The sequence below is a fragment of the Drosophila arizonae genome, chromosome 3 (genome assembly GCF_054131065.1).
Source record: "Drosophila arizonae isolate 15081-1271.41 chromosome 3, UAZ_ARI_1.0, whole genome shotgun sequence".
In the NCBI taxonomy this organism is placed as follows: Eukaryota; Metazoa; Arthropoda; class Insecta; order Diptera; family Drosophilidae; genus Drosophila; species Drosophila arizonae.
The window spans coordinates 30,262,340-30,278,187 of NC_142923.1; the positions used below are offsets into that span (position 1 = coordinate 30,262,340).

A 15,848-nucleotide genomic window follows, 5' to 3' on the forward strand; every position below is an offset into this window, starting at 1 on the left:
AATTTCAAGTCTCTAGCTTCAATAGCGCCGAAATAGATTGCGTTCATACGGACAGACGGACAAACGGACAGACGGACGGACAGCAAGCCGGACATTATAGGATGCTCTACTACTACTTTGCATAATACAATTGTACGCGATGTATCTACTGACGCTACACTTGGCGCATTCTAAATATGTGAAATCATGTACACATTTCATACGAATACACTTGTTTGTATTTAATAATGTCGACACTTCCGACATTTGGCACTTAATAATTTAGCGCTAAAATGTTTGTAGAAAAATTGACAGCATTTTGACAGAAAAAAAAACATGTGCGTAGTTGCTTTGTCCCTTCACGCCACCCTCACATGCCAGTTTTCGACCGCAATGCTTCATTGTGGGCCCTATGTATATGTCAGATCCAGCGCATTTTTGTGTGTCATTCCGGGTTAACATGCTTCACGGTCTAACTTAATACGGGCTTTGGAGTCTGTCCTGTTTTCTTTCGCATGCTGGATATACTTATGTATTTTCCATTTCATACAGACACACTCACCTACACAGAAACAGATTTATATATCGGAATGAATGTACTTGTGTATCTATCTAAATATATATTGGTAGATATACAGCTTACCTCGCTCGCCTGTCAACATGAAATCATAAGACGCTTGTCACTACGTAAGAAAAAATGCTTGAGCGGCGGAAAACATCCTTTAACTCAATTTTAATGCATTTGTAGTGTTCGGGCTTCAGCGTAGAAAAGTTCGTTGTAATTTTTATACCCCGTCTTACTTGCATCAAAAGAATATTTCTGTTGGGAATTTGAGCTTACATGAAATCAAAAATCTGTTAAGTATAGTTGAATGTTATTTAAACGAAAATTACATAAATATTTAGAGCTAAAAATTTAATTCAAAATTAAAATATTTAATTTAAAACGAAAAAATTTATTTCAAAACGGAAATCTGTTAAAATTTCAATAATTCAATATTTATTATTTATTTTTTTTTTATACCAGAAATTATATATTCATATATTGAAATATTTTGATTAACATACATAATATAAACAGATTTTTCCTTTTGGATCCAAATGAAACTATCGTATCTCTATAATAAAGTTATTATCTTATTATTATCTTCATAATAAAGCTATTAATTTTACATAGTTAAAGCAAAACAGACAACTAAACTACGCACACAACTCATTCTCTCGGTAACCAAATAACTATTTAAATAAGGTTACACGGTATTTTTCTAGTCTTGCAAGATGGTGTTGTATTACTACACATTTTCTCGAACACTATTAGCCTTGGATTAAGGGTTTTACTGTCAGTGTCAAGTTCTTATGATATGAAATAGATAGATACCAAATTTCTTTTGGGCTAAATTTATAAATATAAAAATTGAGCATTCGTTGAGGTTGAATGAACAATCTTTTTAGTTAATAAATTGATCAATGAGATTTAGAAGTGTATTTATAATAATTAAACATTTTCGTCTCATAAAGTATTTATTTTCATAAACAATATGATATATTCTTTACTTACATTAATAACGCAAGTTAATATGAATTAAACAAGCCAACAAAATTTGATCAGATTGAGAAACCAACAATAAATATAGGCTCCTCAAAAGTCGTTTGACTTCGATTCTGAATTCTAATTTGATCCAGATTTATAGAAAGTCAAAAAAATGTACAAATCTACGTTGGAATGGCAGAAGTAGCTGAGCGGCGGGCTCATAGTATATCCTTTACAGTTAGGATATGTGAAAAAACTAATATCGTCACAATTCTTTTTAAATTTCAATTATAAGAATCAGTATTTAGTAGATAAAATAAATCTCTTAGTTAAAATATATTCGGATACATATTGTTCATTCGTATTGGCCTGTATTTTCAACAGACATTATCTATCATTAATGCGAAAATATGTACATAGTAAATCCGAAGGCTAAGAATCTTTTAAATGCCAGGGACACCCTAAATATTATTTTTATTTCTGTGCCGTTTATATGTCTTGTATATGTATGCAGCCAGAGACTTGAAAATTTCCAACATAATTAAAGTACCCTTAACAGAGTCTTAAATAGCTGTAACACTTGTGGAACAATCATTTTATTTTAACCCCTTTGAAAATGTTATGGATTCTGCTCTGTTCGGCTCTTGTATTTAATTAATATCGTTACTCAAATACTTTGTATATTTACGACTCTTTTGGAAAGTTCTTTAGTGTTATTTACATTCCACTCTTACTCTATAGTAGTCAATGGAAGTAACTGGCTCAAGAAATCAAACTTTTTCAAACTGGCATAAACATTAATGACGTTTCACACCATAATCTCGCCCAAGTTTTAGAAATTCATAATTTTTCACAAGTATGTATTTAATGAAAAGCTCCAATATGGAATACTGAACGAAAGTGAAAAAAGAAGAAATATTGGTTTTGTGCATGTCGTCTTGATTTCTGTCAGTCTGTCTATTTTTGCTAGAGACTTGAAATTTTGAACACACACTTCTGTATCTTAATTTATAAAGTGTTAAAATTTTCCCGATGCGCTCGCCAAGGGCTTGGAAAATCGGAAAATTCATTTTCCGGTATGCCAAAAGCATATTAAATGAAGAGAAAACTGAAATTTGGAATGTATGTATCTTTCAGTTTGAGAGCTAGAGGCTTCAAATTTGGATAGTTGAGTTACTGGTACCCTCCTATAAATGTAAAAAAAAATTTGTATTACGGCTCTTAAGGGACTGGAATAGGGAAAAATAACCTGTAATTTTCACATTTTTGAGCGTAAGCGAGTTACGTTACCTTCAGCTCGTTCTAAGAACTGGAAAAAATATTAAGGATGTCGAATTTTTTAAAAATATATTATCGATGATATTTTAAGTTTAGAAAAAATATCAAAATGATATTTGATATGTAACTTTTAAAAAATCGATATATCAATATTTTTCGATTTTTTCCCACAATAAATTTATAATCCGTTCCAAAAAGGGAGAACAATAAGAATTAGTATTATTTGTTAAAATGGTAAAGTCCGCCTAACTCCAGTATTCGGTACTCAAAGATTAAACAAGTAAGAAAGCTGTCGAGACTGCTCGACTACGAGATCCCCAAAACCCTTCGAGCAATAGCTAATTCAATCATTTTTCGCGTCTTTCTACTCACACAAGACACACGCACACACACACAAACACATACACGCACACAAGCACCCACGCCTAAACACGAGCAGTCTCGACTACAGCTTCCTTTCTTGTTTACTTTGCACTTGGTTTATTTATCACGAGAGTGACCAACACAAATATATTAGAAAATCGAAAAAAAAATTTTTTTTATTCGGTTTATTATTAATTAATTGGAACATTTATATGCGTGTGCCATCTATATACAGTGAAATCCGGTTATAACGACTCAGCTTAATGTGGTCAACCGGTTATGACGACGAAAATTCGAAGTGTTCGTTGGTCCCCATACAAACTTATATGAAGAAGCCTCCGCTTAGCACGTTTCCGCTTTTAACGACAATCCGCTTATCTCGACGATTTTTTTTTTTTTTTTGTCATATTTTTCTATCCTTCACTGCCGTGCCAAAAAAAAATACAGTGAAATAATGACAAAATATTTCAGCATAAAAATGTATATATGTATGTATGTATTTATCACTGCGTAGCATCGACCCAGAGACAAACTGCAATGCCGACGTCGCACAAATGTTTCGATACCATGTTATTGAATAAATTTATAAACCTTTTTTGTTTTGATTAAAAAATTAAATTATTTTATGGTAAAACCTAATACGAACATGGAAACCGTAAAAGATAATAAAAAAAAAATTTTTTTTTGCTCTTTCTTGTTTAAGCGTCCGGCGAATATAGCAACGTAATATCGTCGGTCCCTTGAGTTATATATGTATGTTATAACCGGATTCCACTGTATATAAATAAGCTTAAAAGGCATTGATAACACGGAAACAACACAGAATTAAATAAATATAAATTAAATTAAAAATCTTTAAAGAATCATAAATAATTAAAAGTTTTCTGCAGCTAAGAAATTTATAACAACAGTGCTGGCTGGAAAATCAATCGCATTTCACAGAATAAGCTTGATGGCGCGCTTTTGACTGTACGCATAGAGTAAACGATGAATGGATGCACATGTATAGAATAATCGCCCTGATATGCTGCTAGCCTGCAGACGGTACCTAAAATATATAAAAAATGAAAATTGTATCCTAGCTGCCAAGATGTACAAGATATAAAAAGGAATAGCTATCGATGATTTCTCAATTTAAATGGTATCAGCCCCTGTTTTTTGTTGCGCACTAGAAAGTCCAAAATTGCAATTGAATGAGTATTCTGCAATCGGTTACGCTCGACTGCAACGTTCTTACTTGTCTTTAATTCTTGATCATGATGAGGAGCAGAGCTGTTCTAGCCATGTCCATCTGTTCGCCTTTCTTGCAGCATGAAAGTCTACAATTGAGCTTATGCTCGTGTACAATTGAGTGAAATAATAGTGGTGTATTCAGGACAAGTACAAACTTATGTTTTTATTCGTTATATATATCGATTTATTGATTTATTCAACATTGAAAATAAATAAGGATATATGTATATATCTGGCTATGAACTTTCTATGAATATAATAACTACACAAGCTCAAATTGCACGCAAATTTTGTTAAGAAAGTTTTAAAGTCACGTTTAAGGTATGCTTACAGTTACTTACCAAACCAAACTAAGGCTTAAAAGTAAGTATGCATGCGAATAGACATTATGTAAAAAAGCTATGAAAGCTTCTGACTTTTTTATCTACTCAAAATTTAACAAGTAACAAAACTTTAGCCGCGCCTTGCGACTATGTGATCCTCTGAAATCCAAATGATTTAAGGTTTTAAGCAGACCTATTTTCGTATGTATAAAAGCAGAAAAATATGAAACTAATCCAAATTTTCGACTACAAAATTAGTCACCGCTTCCATCAACGTCATCCATACTTATGCAATCAGTAATAAAAACTACATCACTGCTAAAGCTCTATTGTAATTATCAGAGTATGCTCGATTGCATGCATCTCCAAATTTGGCATATAGTTTTAGAAAAATTTGATGGATTATTTTGTGTTGCCATTTTTATACCCTGAACCCATTTTCAATGGGAAATCAGGGTATAATAGTTTTGTTGAAATGTATGTAACAGGGAGAAGGAGGCGTGGCAGACCCCACAAAGTATATATATTCTTGATCAGGGTGACGAGCTGAGTTGCTTTGGCCCTGTCCGTCTGTCGTCTGTCCGTCTGTCCGTATGTATGAACGCGTCGATTTCAGAAGATATAAGAGCTAGAGACTTCAAATTTTTTTTAAATGTCCGTAATTACAGCGCGCATATCAAGTTTATCATTAAAAATCGATAACTCATCCCGATCTTTTTTTATCAATAAAAAACTTTATCGAAAACCAGTTATAAAATTATATCTTCTACACCTTTATTGCTAGAGTCTCCAAATTTTTAATGTATGCTTATATGCAATTTATACAATTTCGGTTTTTGTTAAAATTTACCCCCCACTCTTAAATTCACCCCCTCACCATCATTTTGTAAAAGGCGTATTTCAAATACTAGAGACTTGTGCTTTGGCAATTACATGCATATCCATGTTATAATCATAATCTGAAAGTTTCATGAAGATCGTACGTCCATAAAAATAAAAAAAGTTATTAAACAATTAAGTTCTCATAGTAAGCGCACACTGCAGCCCATGCGTGTTTATGCGTGGGTGCTTATGGGTGTATGTGTTTGTGTATGTGTATGTATGTGTTTGTGTGTGTGTGTGTCTGTGAGTGTGTGTGTGTATGTGTGTATGTAAGTTAAGTTCTTTCTTTATTAAAACGGGAAAAAATAAGATGTTTTGATATTTCACTGCTTAAATGCAGTCCGCTTTATTGAAGAACAAATTTGCAACTGAATTACTTAAATCAATTCTATCCCTAGCTGAGCTGTGGTTCAGTCGACGACGTTGGCAGCGGCGTCGCTCGTGGTGTTGTTGAACCGTTGTGCAATTCTTCTTAGAATTGCTGGAGCTCTGGTTGGCGTGTGCAGGAAGTCCGCTAGACATGGTGTCAGCAGTTTTGGCTTATTGGTCTGATCAGCTTGTTACGTTTTATTTGTGTTGCAACAATTCCCATTGGGTTTTGTTGCAATGCAGAATATTTTTGTTTTTAACTTGAAAAATATATTTGTTGTTAACTCTTCCCCCTTTGATTTGAGCTTGTCCTCAAGCGATCATTAAAAGAAGGGAATGTCGTTGAACTGTATGTTTTCTATGGTTCGTCTTGGTGCCTCTGTTACTTTCTTTACCTGGCTATTGTCCAGTAGTAACGTAATTTTTTTCGCTCTCTTTATGTAGAGGAAGGCAATGACAATGATTATCACGACTATGCAGACCAATATTATGGATGATATTGCATGTGTCGTAAGTTTTAGGTGTTCTAATCTTTGGGTATTGTTGATGTGTAATGCCTGCAAAGCCTTTAGTGATAGAATTTGGAGTCGTCTCGATTCTTCTGGTGTCATCTGGATTATCGAAGAGCCGACTCTCAGTGTGCTGCTCTCTAGGTTGTTGAAAGTCCGGTTGCCAATTGAAATGGACTCGTTGGTAAAGCGAATGACATAGGTGCCGTTTAACCATGTACTTGTTGTGGTCGATGTCACCACTCCATCAAAGTTGTTGAGGATCAGAAGACCGTTGGCCACTTCTTCGATGGGTTCCACATGCTCGGCGTTACTGAACTCACACAGCGACTTTTCTCCATTGAGGAGCCTAGGCAAACATGTACTATTGCTAATGTTGACAATGTTATTTTTTGAACAAATCTTAATGTTATTATATTTTTTACAATTTTTTATAATTCCAAACATTACATTTTTTCGAGACAATATTTCTTTATACTCTATATTTATGATAGCGTTATTTCTTACGACTGGTTTCACAATTAGATTTTCATAATCATTTTCTTCTACGTTAGGTATTTTAATTACATAAAACAAAGTAGTAGTATTGTGAAATATGGCCACGTCTGAATATTCTAGCATTTCTTCTACAGATAATGAAGGCATTCTACCAGCTTTGAAGATTCTCTCTATTTCATCTATTTCTGCTTTTTTTAGTAAAAATGAGTTTATTACGTTAACTTTTGCCCATTGTATGGCATATTTTATATTAATAACCTCCTCTTTGATCAATCTAACTTGGTTCTGTAAACTTTGCGCTATATCGTGTGTGAATCTATCGTCTTTCCGTATATTGTTTGTAAGGGTATTGGTAACTGTGGTCAGCTTATTTAATCTTTGTTCTAACTGTGAGTTTATTATTACTTGTTTGTTATTGTTATCTATAACTTTATTAATATGTTCTTCTATCTGCACGAAGTCATCATGATCTGGGTTGCCTGCTATGTATTTCCAAGCTGTGCCTAGAATATTAATGGCCCTTGTGGTCCTCTTGTTAATGTCATAATCTATAGTGCGTAAAGTCAAGTGAGTTTGGTTAATTTCGTGGTGCAAGGTGTGGTATAAACTGCTAAATTTTAAATTTTTTTCTGTATGAAATTCTATCTGCTCTAAAGCTTCTTTAATTTTGCCTAAGTTAATGATGTGAATAATTCTTGTCGTCGTTGTTTGTATTTTGCCTAGTCCGTCGTAGATCGTTATGGTTTGTGCTGCCGTATGGTTCGTTATGTCCATATTCGGTTCGATAGGTTGTACCATCATCGCCATTATTACGAGTAGTCTATAAATGTCAAACGTTTTTAATATTACTTTTATGTATGACTCTATTTGTTGAGGTTAGTACTGTTGTGTTTCTGTCCTCTTTTACTGTTTCTTTTTTGTATCTGGGAGACAATTTAGTTCCTAGTCTGTTGTTGATCTTGACGTATATTTCTTGTCCTGGTGTGTAGGTACGTGTTTCGTTGCGTCTTTTATTGTGGTTCTGTAAGTCTATTGTTTGTTTCTGTCTAAGTCTGTCAATGTTGTCTTGTCTAGATTTTTCATATTGTTCTGGGTTCGTCGTTAGGTTTCTGCCAAAAAACAAATCTAGTGGTCGTCTGTTAGTCGTTGAATGAATGGTGTAGTTATAGTCGTATATTGATTTGTCAATTAATTCTTGAAAGGTTTTATATTCTTGTTTTCTCTTGTTACATCTCATAATGTCTGAAAGCGTAGAGTGAAATCGTTCGACTTGGCCGTTGACTGTGCTTTTATAAGGTGGAGTGTTATAAATTTCAATCCCTAATTGATCTCGCATCATGAATGTTATGGATGCTGAATTCAGAGATTTTTCGTTATCTATGACCACGAATTTCGGAACTCCATAATAAAATAAAATGTCGTGAAGTGGTTTTTTTATGTCCTCTATTGCTCTAGATTTGATGATGCGTCCTTGGGCTAATTTCGAAAATTTATCTATTGCTGTCAGTACTAAGTTTTTGCCTGTCGTGTATATGTCTACATGAATTATATGTCCAGGATATTGAGGTATGGGTGTTTCATTTAGTTTAGGGTTGTTTGGTTGTCTGTCGTATTTTTCTTCTTTACAGACTTGACATTGTTTGACTAATGCCGCTATTTTCTGTTTCATTTTGGGGAAGTAATGGGTTTCTGATAATTGTTTTTTATTTTCTATTGCGTTGCGGTGAGCTCTATTGTGTATTTTTAGTATATGTTCGTCCTGCTCTGTTTCATTAGTCAAGTCCTTCACTTGTGTCTGGGTGAATCTGATTTTATAATTCCTAAAGTGTTTGGGGTATATTTGTTGAATTTGGTTCATGATTTCTTCTGACGTTATTATCCCGTTAATTACAGAAGGGTTTAAATGCTTTTTTAATATCTGAACTAAGTTATTTTCTGTGTACTCTTGTCTAGTTATTAGATGTCTATGGAAAGTTGGGAAAGGGATTTGGAATTTATAGTCGTCTGTGTTTGCTTTGTTTAAGAATATTTGGTTCTTGAATACGTTTATCGGGACCTCTATACTAGGTATTAGGTTGTGACTTGAACTTTCTGCGCTATGCTGAGTGGATGTTACTGAATTGATTTGGTTTACTATGGGTATTCTTGACAATGCGTCTGCTACTGTGTTATCCCTGCCTGGTTTATAAAGGAGTTCATAATCAAACTCTTCTAGGTACGTTTTCCATCTTTTGATTCGAGCGTTGCCATTCCAACTGCTAAGCGAATGTGTAAGTGGTTGATGATCTGTGTATATTTTTATACCCTGAACCCATTTTCAATGGGAAATCAGGGTATAATGGTTTTGTTGAAATGTATGTAACAGGCAGAAGGAGGCGTGGCAGACCCCACAAAGTATATATATTCTTGATCAGGGCGACGGGCTGAGTTGATTTGGCCCTGTCCGTCTGTCTGTCCGTCTGTCCGTCTGTCCGTCTGTCCGTCCGTCCGTCTGTCCGTCTGTCCGTCTGTCCGTATGTATGAACGCGTCGATTTCAGAAGATATAAGAGCTAGAGACTTCAAATTTTTTTTAAAATGTCCGTAATTACAGCGCGCATATCAAGTTTATCATTAAAAATCGATAACTCATCCCGATTTTTTTTTATCGATAAAAAACCTTATCGAAACCCAGTCATAAAATTATATCTTCTACACCTTTATTGCTAGAGTCCCCAAATTTTTAATGTATGCTTATATGCAATTTATACAATTTCGGTTTTTGTTAAAATTAACCCCCCACCCTTAAATTCACCCCCTCACCCTCACTTTTGTAAAAAGCGTATTTCAAATACTAGAGACTTGTGCTTTAGCAATTACATGCATATTCATGTTATAATCATAATCTAAAAGTTTCATGAAGATCGTACGTCCACAAAAAAAGTTATTAAGCAATTAAGTTCTCATAGTAAGCGCTCACTGCCGCCCATGCGTGTATATGCTTGTATGTGTATATGTATGTAATTGTTTGTGTATGTGTGTGTGTGTATGTGTGTGTATGTATGTGTGTGTATGTATGCCCGTGTGTGCGTGCGTGTGTGTGTGTGTGTGTGCGTGTTTCCTGTGTAAGCTGAAAGTCGCGAAAAATTATTGAAATAGCTATTACTCCAAGGGTTCAGGGGATCTCGTAGTCGAGTAGTCTCGACTAGAGCTTTCTTACTTGTTACTTTTGCCTTACCGTAAAGGTAATTTTTGAGGGCTTTTAGTGCCCAAATAATCGCCAACATTTCTTTTTCATTAGTGGCGTAATTTTCTTCGGATTTTGACAATGTTCTTGAAAGGAAGCATATGGGTCGTTTATTCTGAGATAAGACTGCTCCAATTGCATAATTGGATGCGTCTGTTGTTAATTGAAATTCCTTATTAAAGTCTGGGTATTGTAAAATAACTTCATTGGATATTAGAGCGTTTTTGATTTTGTCAAAGGAATCAATGGCTTCTTGACTGAGATTAATTAGTTTTTTTGAAGACTGGCTTTTGGACACTCGTCCATCCTCCCCTCTTAAAAGAGAGCTAAGTGGTTTTGCCAACTTAGCGAAATCTCTTATGAACCTTCTATAGTAGCTAGAGAGTCCGAGGAAAGATCTCAAGTCTTTGAGTGTTTTTGGATAGGGATACTTGGCTATGGTTGCTATTTTGTCTGGGTTAGTCTCGACGCCTTTATCTGAGATGACAAAGCCGAGAAATTCTACCTTGTCTTTAAAGAACTCGCATTTGTCTAACTGACATTTCATGTTAGCTTCTTGAAGAGTTCGAAAAATTGTGTCAAGATTTTCTGCATGTGTTTCATTATCTTTGCTAAAAATGATAATGTCGTCTATGTAAATGAAGCATATCTTGCCGATATGATCACGAAGAATGTCATCTAACGCCCTTTGAAAAATAGAAGGTGCGTTTTTCAGACCGAAAGGGAGTCGTGTAAACTCGTATTTTCCGTTGTTTACGGAGAAGGCGGTCTTTTCAATATCTGCTTCTTTTAATGGAATTTGATGGAAACCACTTTTTAAGTCAAGCACTGAAAAAATTTTATTATTCCCAAGTTGTGCTAGTACTTCGTTTATTTCTGGAATAGGGTACTTGTCTGCTATTGTTTCTTTGTTAAGCTTTCTGTAATCAATAACCATTCTATACTTTTTCTCTTGGGAAGCATCCATTTTCTTGGGAACAATCCACACAGGTGAATTGTAGGGTGATCGGGATGGGCGAATAATTCCGTCCTCTAAAAGTTCTCGTATTTGTTTATGGACTTCGTCTTTTAAAGACATTGGGAATTGGTAAAATTTGGAATATATGGGTGAGTCTGTCTTGGTTCGAATTTCTGCTTTTACATTGGTTGTGTAGGTTAATTTTTCGTTTGGGGTGGCAAATAAATTGGGGTATTTCGTAACTAACTGTTTTAATCTTTGTTTCTGTTCGATAGTCATGTGATCTGTCCGTGGTATGACAGTGTTAACTGCCTCGATTTTTTTCTGTTTAAGGGGTATAAATATGGTATCTTTAATTATTAATTGATTCTTGCTGCTATGGATTACGGCCTCTAGTTCTTTAAGGCTGTCGTTGCCCAGAATTGCGTCAAATGCTTTTAACGTAGGTAATAGGAAAAACTTTACTTGGATATCTTGTCTGTCAAAGAGATTAGCGATTTTATGGTGAGTTATTCTTATATTTCCGCCGACTGTTACGGCTTCGAAAGGCTTTTGATTGGGAATCGGGTTAGAAACTAGTTTGGGCTGTATGTAATTTCTGTTCGAACCTGTGTCTATTAGTATTTTAAGTATCTCTCCGCTTTTTGTCTTACATTCTATGTAAGGAAGCGAAGAGCTAGTTATTCTAAAAAATTAATGTTATCATGTTCAATGGGGCTCTCTTGTTCGTCGTCATTTTGTTCAATTTGTTGTGCGTACTCTTGTAGTGATTGTTCGTGTTCGGTCTGTTGTTCGTAGCTTTCGATGGTCTGTCCGTATTCTTCCATACTTATGGAAGCGTTGTGGTAGTCGTTGTCGGGATATTCCTCTCCCATTTGAATATTAAAATTTCTTTGTCTTTTGTCCGTTGTATTTGTTATTGGTGGGGGTCTTTTCCCTAGTTCAAAATTTGGCCTGTTCATGTAATTTACCATCCGTGTTTGGATGCTTTTGTCAACGTCCATTGGTTCGGGGCGTGGCTGTGGTTTGGGTGCTAATGGTCGGGGCGGTACGTTTGTCTGTTGAGGTTGCGTTTGGTAATATTGTTGTCTATGGTATTGGTGTCCCTGATTAATGGTATTTGGCCATGCATGTTGCATTGGCACTTGAGCTCTGAAACCAATTGGTACAGATCTCATCATCTGAGGGGGATTTTGTGCGTATTGAACCATACGCGGTGGCAACATGGGTGGTGTTGCGTTTCGAGCTACGCTTTTGTGACCTGTTTGATGGCTTTTATTGAATGCTATGTTTGTTCTATAGTTCTGATTTTCTAATTTCAAACATAAATGGAGAGCTGAGGGAAGGTCTGTTGGTTCCTTTATGCTAAGAATACGTGGCAAGTCTCCTCTCAAACCTCTGATGAAAGTGTCTAATGCTTTTTCCCTGTACATTTTCGTCATGAGTAGTTCCGACTCTCTATTTAGTTCCATACATCCTACTTTGTTCAATATTAAAGTCAGCTGGTTGTAGACAACCTGATAAAACTGTTCTACTGTCTGGTTGTTGCCCTGTATTAACATAGTCATCTCGTATTCTAATGTATTTATATCTCTTTTATCTGCATAGTGCAGTGTGAGACACTTGGAGATGGCACTCCAATTAAGGGGAACATTGTAAGATTCGAGGGCCGCGTCGGCTTGACCGATGATCTTATTTCTCACGGTATGCAAAATGCCATAGTACATTGGTGATCCAACTTGGCTTGCATATATGGAGAGTATGCGATCCACACTCTTTTTCCATGAGCTAAATTCGATTTTGTTGCCGGAAAATTCCCTAAGACTTTTGACAATGTCTGGTACTCTGTTAAGGTCGTTCAAATTTTGATTGTCGTTTATGGTCTGATCGTCCACGTCATTGAATTCTCTAGAAGGGTTAACTATTTGTCTCACTAGCGTCGGAAGTTGTTCTGTCAAAATTTGAGCGACAGTGGCTGCAATCAACTGTTCTGCGTTATTCGCCATGCCTCTGTTCTGCAAATGTTCGTTCTGACGGTCTATATGTCGTTGTTGCTGCCTATTGATAATGTGTGCACCTACTTGGGGTTGTTCGACTAACACTGGGGGCCTAATCAAATTATTCTCGTTAGCCATACGTTATCAACTGTGACTTTGATCTATTGTTTTATGTTTACAGGTGGATTTTTGATTGAATTTAGTTAGTTAGTTAGTGTTAGTTTATGATTATCATTAGTACAACTTAATTTAATATAAAAAAATTTCTGATATAAAAATTTTTTTTTTTTTTTTTTTTTTTTTTTTTTTTTTTTTATAAATTTAAATTTAGCTTTTATTTTTATTTTGTATTAAGACCAGTGGCTGGTTTTTCCCTTCTACTTTGGAGGGTCCCTTGGGAATCGCAAAGTTGGGTTATTTTATACTACTATTGTAGTCACTTTGAATTTGATCGCTTTACGCTTTTTTATTTTTTGTGTTTTATTTATTTTTTTTTTTTAATAATTTATTTTTCTCTTTATTTTTCTAAAAAATTTTCTTAAATTTTCTTAAACTTGTTTGATTTTTATTTCTCTCAAAAATTTTTCTTATATTTTATTACACTTATTTAATTTTTATTTTTCTCAAAAACTTTTCTTATATTTTATTACACTTATTTGTTTTAGTTTTAGTTTTGTTAGTTTCTTGTTTCGTGTTCTTATGTTTCTAACTTACAATAATGATGATGTGGCGGTCTTCACTGCTGATCCGGATTTCATCCTTTTTGGTTGTACCTACTGGGGATCCTGCGACCAGACTCCGTTGAAGTATCCTGTGGGCGGGCCGTACAGGATTACCGTCCACCGATGGGCAATCGAACTATTACGTTCCAGACTACCTTTAACGAATTCCACCGAACGTCGAAGTTACGCGACGTGAGTTGCTTTGGTGATTTTCGGTCGCGCTCGTACAGGCGTTTTGCTGTGTTGTAACGCGATCGAATATTCGTTTTATTTAAACCGACTCTGCTTTTAACTTGCAGTATCACGCACGTACTAAACGTTTTGCTGTATTGCGCGCGAAGCCAGTCCCTGCTCGGGCGCCAGTTAAGTTCTTTCTTTATTAAAACGGGAAAAAATAAGATGTTTTGATATTTCACTGCTTAAATGCAGTCCGCTTTATTGAAGAACAAATTTGCAACTGAATTACTTAAATCAATTCTATCCCTAGCTGAGCTGTGGTTCAGTCGACGACGTTGGCAGCGGCGTCGCTCGTGGTGTTGTTGAACCGTTGTGCAATTCTTCTTAGAATTGCTGGAGCTCTGGTTGGCGTGTGCAGGAAGTCCGCTAGACATGGTGTCAGCAGTTTTGGCTTATTGGTCTGATCAGCTTGTTACGTTTTATTTGTGTTGCAACAATTCCCATTGGGTTTTGTTGCAATGCAGAATATTTTTGTTTTTAACTTGAAAAATATATTTGTTGTTAACTTGTATGTGTGTGTATGTATGCCTGTGTGTGCGTGCGTGCGTGCGTGTGTGTGTGTGTGTGTGTGTGTGTGTGTGTGTGTGTGTGTGTGCGTGTTTCTTGTGTAAGCTGAAAGACGCGAAAAATTATTGAAATAGCTATTACTCCAAGGGTTCAGGGGATCTCGTAGTCGAGTAGTCTCGACTAGAGCTTTCTTACATGTTTTTTTCTAGCTCCGTGTATATCACGCGCATATCAACCCCCGATATTTTATTATCGATTAAACACCTTATCGAAAGCTAGTTATTTAATTATATCTCCAACACCTTTCGAGCTAGAGCTTCCAAATTTTAAATGTAGACTTATATGTATTTTATATAATTTCGATTTTTGTTGTAATTTACCCCCCACCCTTATATACACCCCCCCCCCCCCCCCCCCCCCACCATCACCTTTGTAAGTTCAAGTACTAGAGACTTGTGCTTTGGTATGTACATACATTTGAACATTATGATTATGTTCTGAAAGTTTCATTAAGATTGTACGTCTAGAAATTAGATTATTCAACAAATAAATTCTTATAATGTTGCCCACACTGCAGCGCATCCCAAGCGCAGTCGCTGCTTACTGCGCAGTTATCAGAGTGCGCTCTAATACGTGCGTGTGTGTGTATGTGTCCCGAAAAGAGTTCAGAGTGATTAGAATATCAGATTAGAGGGTTCAGGGTATCTCCTAGTCGAGCAGTCTCGACTAGAGTCTTCTTACCTGTTTGGTATGTTTTTATATGCACAACCTCTTATGACAAACGGTTATATATGCAGAGACATGTGAAATGCGTAATGCGTATAAGTTACTGGTGTATGAATATTCCTTTAATTTACTGAACTATTTGCTTATACTCACAATAGGATTTCATTTGAAATTTGTTGCTCTATTAGAAGCCTTGCTGCAACAGCTAAAAGTTATATTTTCCTATATGTTTGAACAAATGACATTCTCAGTTTTGTTTGTTGACAAGTTTTGTCTGAAAGTTTCGAGTTGGGTTGCTTTTTGATTGTAGTGATAAGCCACACAATGCTTCAGGCAAAGTAAATATGAAAACTACGTTTTCAACTAGCTTTTAAATTTTAAGCTAACTTTGTGTCAATTCAAATATGACCTAATATGGCATATGATGAGAAGAAAGATTTTTATCTATGATGTATGCTTGCATTTCATATTTGATTTCTCGATGGCAAATAATTAAAAATAATATATATGTA

The 15,848-nt window shown here is 35.3% G+C and overlaps 1 long non-coding RNA gene across 1 annotated transcript; it reads right to left on the minus strand.

Annotated features, from left to right (window-relative positions):
• Positions 1 to 128: 128 nt before the first annotated feature.
• Positions 129 to 15,674, minus strand: LOC149270040 (uncharacterized). The gene is made up of 3 exons (XR_016269164.1): positions 15,490 to 15,674; positions 623 to 799; positions 129 to 541 (listed from the first exon to the last, which is right to left on the minus strand). It is a non-coding gene; the product is annotated as an uncharacterized LOC149270040 (long non-coding RNA).
• Between the last annotated feature and the right edge of the window lie 174 nt (positions 15,675 to 15,848).